Genomic DNA, 7,030 nt, shown 5'->3' with positions numbered 1-7,030 from the left:
ATATGTGTCGTAATGTATAATTATAGCATAATATTAATATTGTAAATGGGTCGGGTAAAATGATTGAAAATCCGTTGATCTAGTGGATAAGGGTATGCGTTTAATTATTCAAAACTCAGTGGGTTACGGGTTGGGTTTGTATCAACATTTGAAAATTGCTTAACGGGTTTGGATCAGGTTCGATCTGACCCAAAACCGCTCCATTGCCAGGTCTAGTTATATTTGTATATATACCCGAAAACTTTAACATGTCCTGTGAGGTGCAAGTCTTGATGCATAATATGCAAGTTTTTATCGCAACATTTTTCTCCAATTGTGCTTGTACCTTAGCAAGGGGCTATGTGATTGTATAGAAAGGGTTGGTTTTGCTTGTATATATAGATATATCATGTCTAGTTCATATGCTTCTATTTGAATGTAGCTTTTGTTGAATTTATTTGCAAATTTATTTCTTCCATTATACAGGGAATAGCAAGATGACACATGTTCTATCTTTCACTGCTTTTGTGTAGCATCATAATACACAGTCAGGTTGGTTTTTTGTTGTCACTTTGATTCATATTGCACGCATATGAATGTTCATCTCATCATTTATGTTTCTTATTTAAACCAAATTGGAGGACATATTCACACCGAAAATTTTGATAGATTGTCTTTTTTAACTCGATTGACAGTAAACAAAAAAACAAAGATCCTACATAAAAGCTAGTTCATCACAGTGAACAAAAAAACAAAAGATCCTACATAATTTGAGATACCCATAATAACATAATGATATTGTTGGTGATTTTGTATCATCAATTTGTATTTAAGTGTAATGGATTTACTTGTTGACCAAAATCAATCTTGATGGATATTAAACAAGTAAGGAAGGTGCGGAGTGTATACTTGTTTAAGTTAATTTAAAATTCAAAGTAGACTGTCATTTAGGGGCGAAGCCCCTAAACGAACGGGGGTCTGGGGGCAGCGCCCCATGGAGAGGGGTCCAAGGGGCGGCAGCCGATAGCGGGGTCCAAGGGGTAAAACCATATTGATAATCCGGTTTTAGTGACAATTTATGACTGTTATAAACTGTCTTTTGACAGTTTGAGTAGTTTTTGGACAAAGAAAACTACCTTGGCGACATAGGAAGTATTTAAGCATTTTGGTCATAATTTTCATGGTACAACGACAATCACCAATATCATAACTTCATATTCTTTGTTCTTGAAACTCTTTTGAATCTTATCCGATTAAAGGTGAGGAGTACCACCCAAATACTTTAATCTGAAAGTACCCCGAATTTCTAACAGATACTAACTAATTCAAAGTTTCAAACCACAAAGTATCTTCAAAATAAAAATGTATCAAGTTCCAAAAGACCTTCATGAATATATTAATTCTTCTTGCACCTTCACAACTTCATCTTGCTCAATTGTAACACTCATAAATATTCATGAAATTTAAACTTTTTCAACCAACCGAAAGTCATAATTGTTTATATTGTAGTTTTCAAAACAAGTTTAAACATCAGAGAAATCCCAAAATCATGAAACAAAACATAAGGATGTGCACGACCACGCCTTTGCCTTCCCGCGCTCCTCTGAGGTACCTGAAACATAATCCAAAACGGTAAGCCCAAAGCTTAGTGAGTTCCCCCAAAATACCAATACATAACAAGCAACACAAATATAATAACAACATACTATGGGCCCAATCAACCATCGAGTTGGAATACCCCAGGCCCCTCAGCCATCGTGTTGGAATGCCAACATACTATGGGTCCAATCATCCTCGACATGGAATACCTTAGGCCCTCAACCATCGAGTTGGAATGCCCTGTCCTTTTGGCTTACACACAAAGCAGTGAAGCCTCAGCCACCAACCAATCATGTGCACATAATAAAGATAAACATACTACTAACCAGTCAGCAAACGGACAGATAGACCATACAGATCACTAAGCATAGCAACATCCTAAATATCAGGATACCGATCTAACAGATCACTACCACACTATATCATACATAACATGATCAAATCCAAAGGGTCGACATTGGTGCCTTCGACCCACATGTATAGTGAAGAATACTCACCTCACAAGTAGTGCATAACTGATAAGGTTTGACTCCGAATCTCAGCTCCCGAATCAAATGCCTACAACCACCATGTGACCAATTCCATCAAAATCCTGAAATACCCAAAATGCCCTCAAAAGACAAATTTGGTCAACCGTGGTCAAAGTCAAAGTCAACGGTCAAGGTCAACAGTCCATGTTGACCCAACTCGTCAAGTGCACCAATGAACACATCGAGTTTCTACCGTAATTAGAAGGTCGGGAAAAACCCTAGCCAACACGCCGAGTTGGCTGGCAAACTCGCCGAGTTATCCCCAGCTTAATACACTCAACTATTTCTTCGATTCCAGGTAGGGATGTCAACGGGGGCAAACGGGAGCGGGAATAGGTGCCCCCGCCCCCCGCTCCCGAAATCAATTGTTGTCCCCGCCCCCGGTTACCTCCATCGCCCCCGGTTCCCCGACTTAAAATTTGATTTTTTTTTTTCTAAAAAACTGCTTTATTTTTGGCAAAAATACTATGTTTAATAAAATTAAAAGCCTAAAACCTAATCTTTTAGAAATCATGTATATGACTTATCTAGCTAAAAAATACATGTATGGAGACATTTAGTAATTTGACAGCATTTATTAATTTCACACAAGTTTTTTTTATAGCGTACATAATAATTGGACACTATAAACACTGGTGGTTGAATTTCCTGATCAAACATTAATTTACATTGGAAATCAAATCTAAAATGAAATAAAATAAAATGGCAATGATTGTTGTCTAGTTGTTGGGTAAGCAAAATGCATAGGATAAGAGAATATATATATATATATATATATATATATATATATATATATATATATATATATATATATATATATATATATATATATAATGAAATGACAGAATAATTGTAGCCCTAACATTGGGATAAGAATAATCTACAACAAGAAACACAATCTAAACCAAATCTTTATTTGGTTTATTGGTTATTAGTTACTAGTTATTGATGTCATGGATGAATTAATAGTGATATAGAAAGTGGTCCCTGATGGAAACTGTTGCCATTTGGGAAGTGAAACTGTGAAAGATGGTTGTTTCTATAAATTTTGCAACAACATACAATAAAGATAATGTTGATCATGGGACAGAATGTCTTTTGCTATGAATCCTTTATATATGTATTCTTGCATGTGAAAAAAGACAGGCTCATAAAGACTTCAACAATCAACAGGAGTTTCAAGTGTGTGTTAGTTATCGATGAAGTTGCATCGTATTTAATATCTATCAGATTGGTTTTAGTCGTGCAAGCATATTTTTTCTGCCCCTAAGGTTCAGTGGATATAGGTTTTTGAACAGTTAGATAAATCAAGTGAAGAACTTGAGACATTTGTGAGTTATTTACATTTCAAATAGTCAATTGATCTTTAGTTCTTTACAGAGTTAAACTTGAGAAGTTGTCAAACGGTTTATCTAAACATGTGTTAAGATAGAAATTACAACATTACCGTGGAAACTGGAATGCAGAAGGGGGTCGCTGCGAGCCTGCGACGCTGCCTCGCTGCCTCGTTGGTCGCCTACTCGCCTGTCGCCGGTGGGATTAGAGACGAAGAGAAGTCACGGTCGGAGTACAGTGCAGGTCCTATGGGAGTCGGGAAGAAAGGACGAAGGAGGAAGCCGAACTGCTGAAGTCGGATTGTCGCCTGTCGGAAGTCGAAACCTTGTCGAGTAGTCGTCTTCACTCTTCAGACTTCAATTCTTCATTCGTAGAATGAGTAATCGAGTAATTGAGTAATTGACGGAACACAGAAAATTTCAAGCGGTCAAGGCGTCAAGCACTCAAGCCATAATTTCTTATTTTAAATTAAATATATATATATATATATATATATTTTATTTAAATATAAACGGGGCCCCCATGAGAGTACAGGACGGAAATACTCACTCCCGCTCCCGGTCCCGAAAATAAACAGGAGTTAATATCGCCCCCGCCCCCGCTCCCGCTCCCGAATTTTTTTAAAAATTAGTCCCGTACGGTATCGGGGTCCCGCGGGGATTTTTGACATCCCTAATTCCAGGGACTCTAAGTCTTATATCTAAACTCAAATGCTATAAAACAAGGATAAAGTATCCAACTTTATCCTTTAGGGCTACTCTATGCGCTCAAAAACCCATCCATAAGGCTTGGAGACTCAGGGTCTTAACCATTAAGCATAAATTTCTTGAGATCTGAAACCCAACTTTTCTAGAAGAGATTCTAGCCTCAAAATCATCCCAAAGGTTGGTGCTTTATAGACATGCATGTCTAATGCAGGTCTTGAACCCAAAATGGATCAAAAAGGGAATATATGACCTAAACTCCATGCATGGCATCAAAACTTGGCTAAAGACCATATCCAAGCTACTACACGGTCACCTTGACCTGGAGATTAATAAAGTTGCCAAAACTTTATGAAGTCCATCCATAGCAACATCCAATCATAAGGAGAAAAAGGGACAAAACTCAAGATCTAGCTACATAAAGGAATAAAAATCGGATTTTGGACACTTACAAAGATCCAGAAGAGATTCAAACTGAATATGAGAGCTTTTCTTGCTAGATCCTTGCTTCCAACTTTCTTCTTCTTTTGCTTCAAAATGCCACACTAGTTCACAATATTAGAGGGGATGATGATTAGGGTTCACAAGGGCCGATATGAGGGTTTGGAGGCTGACAAAAGATCAGTATTAAGAACTTAAGGAGGTTATATAGGGTACCAAACCCTAAAATTTAGAGTTTCTCATCTAGCCATCAACACGCCAATTCCCTTCATCAACTCTCTGTGTTGAGGCTACCAACACGTCGAGTTCAAATGGAAATCATGATAAGGGAATTAAATCTCATACCTGGGAATCGAGATGTTACAACTCTCCCCCACTTGGATTAGGCTTCGTCCTCGAAGCCTGCTGCGGTGAGCAAATCTGGATAATGCTCCCGCATCTCAGCCTCCGGCTCCCAGGTCCACTCAGAGCCCCACCGTACCTTTACCAAAGGTACTTCCTTGCTACACAAAACCTTTACCTTCCTTTCCAAGATATCTACCGGCCTCTTGACACATAGTTCAGACGCTCATCAAACTGAATATCATCCAATGATATCACTACATCCTCATCCAATACGTACTTTCACAGTTGCGAAACATGAAAAGTGTTGTGAATCTGACTAAGCTCCTCAGGAAGATCTAATCTATAAGCGACCTTGCCAACCCTGGAAATTACCCAGAATGGCCCAATATATTGGGGACCCAACTTCCCCTTCTTTCTAAAGTGAATCATACCTTTCCAAGGTGATACATTAAACAACACCATGTCGCCGACTTGAAACTCCAACTTAGATCGACGTCGGTCGACATAGCTCTTATGTCGACTCTGAACAACCTGCAATCTCTGCCTGATCTGTTGTAACATCTCTATGGTCTGAAGGACCACCTCGGTCCGTCCCATAACCATGTGACCAACCTCTCCCAAAAAGATTGGGGTACGACATCTCTGCCCATATAAGAGCTCAAAAGGTGGAACACCAATGCTAGAGTGAAAGTTGTTATTATAGGAGAACTCTGCAAGGGGTAGGTAGGAGTCCCAACTCCCACCAAAATCAATGATGCAGGCCCGCAACATATCCTCAAGATTCTGTATCGTCCGCTCACTCTGGCTGTCAGTCTGCAGATGATAAGTTGTGATGAAGTGCAACCTCGTACCCGATTCCTCATGGAACTTCTGCCAAAATCGGGAGGTGAACCAAACATCACCGATAGAAACAATGGAGACAGGAACTCCATGGAAAGCAACGATCTCGCAAATATACACATCGGCTAACTTCTCGGCCGAAGAACTCTCCCGAATCACTAGGAAATGGGCATTCTTGGTCAACCGATCCACGATGACCCAAATAGCATCAAACCCCTTTGTCATCTTCGGAAACTTGGTGATGAAGTCCATCAAAATATGCTACCATTTCCTCATGGGAACCTGCAGAGGCTACATCCTTCCATACGTCCTCTAATGTTCGGCCTTGACCATCCTGCATGTCAAGCACCTCTCAACATACCAGGCGATCTCCCTCTTCATAAAAGGTCACCAGTAGCTCAATCTCCGATCCCGATACATCTTGGTGGCCCCTAGATGAATAGAAAAACAAGACTTATGAGCCTCCTCTAGCACAATCTGTCTGATCCCACCAGATATAAGAACCCAAACCCGACCACAACAAGTCAACAAACCATGATTTTCCGGAACAAATCTGGTGATCTTACCCCGGATCCTCTCAATCTTCCAATTCTCTTATCGAACACCCTCGTACTGAGCCTCCCTAATTAATCCCACAAGCGGAGAATCCACTGATATCCTCATACATGACACCCCATCGGAAGGTCCAGCCGACTTGCGGCTCAAGGCATCTGCCACCACATTCGCTTTACCCAGATGGTAAAGGATCTCACAGTCATAATCTTTGACTACGTCCAGCCACTTTCCCTACCTCATATTCAAGTTCTAATGATCCATGATGTGTCTCAAACTCTTGTGATCCATGTAGATGGTACAACAGATCCCATATAGATAATGCCTTCATCTTGAGGGCAAAGACCACAACCCCAACTCAAGATCATGCGTAGGATACGTCGTCTCATGCGGCTTCAGCTACCAAGAAGCATATGCTATCACTCGTCCTCTCCGTATGAGGACTGCTCCCAAACCAGTGATGGATGCATCACAGAAAACCACAAAATTCTCAATCCCCTCCGGGAGTGTCAAAATTTGGGCCTCGCATAATCTCTGACGAAGAGTCTCAAATGTTGACTGCTGCTCGGGACCCCAACATAAGTCCACCCCCTTCCTCATCAGACGAGTAAGGGGTACTGAAAGAATCTCTGATAGTACCCTGTCAATCCCAAGAAACTCCTGATATCCGAGGGAGATTTCAGAACCTCCCACTGCATCACCGCC

This window comes from Lactuca sativa, chromosome 1, assembly GCF_002870075.4.
Source record: "Lactuca sativa cultivar Salinas chromosome 1, Lsat_Salinas_v11, whole genome shotgun sequence".
Lineage (NCBI taxonomy): Eukaryota > Viridiplantae > Streptophyta > Magnoliopsida > Asterales > Asteraceae > Lactuca > Lactuca sativa.
This window is presented reverse-complemented; position numbering follows the sequence as displayed.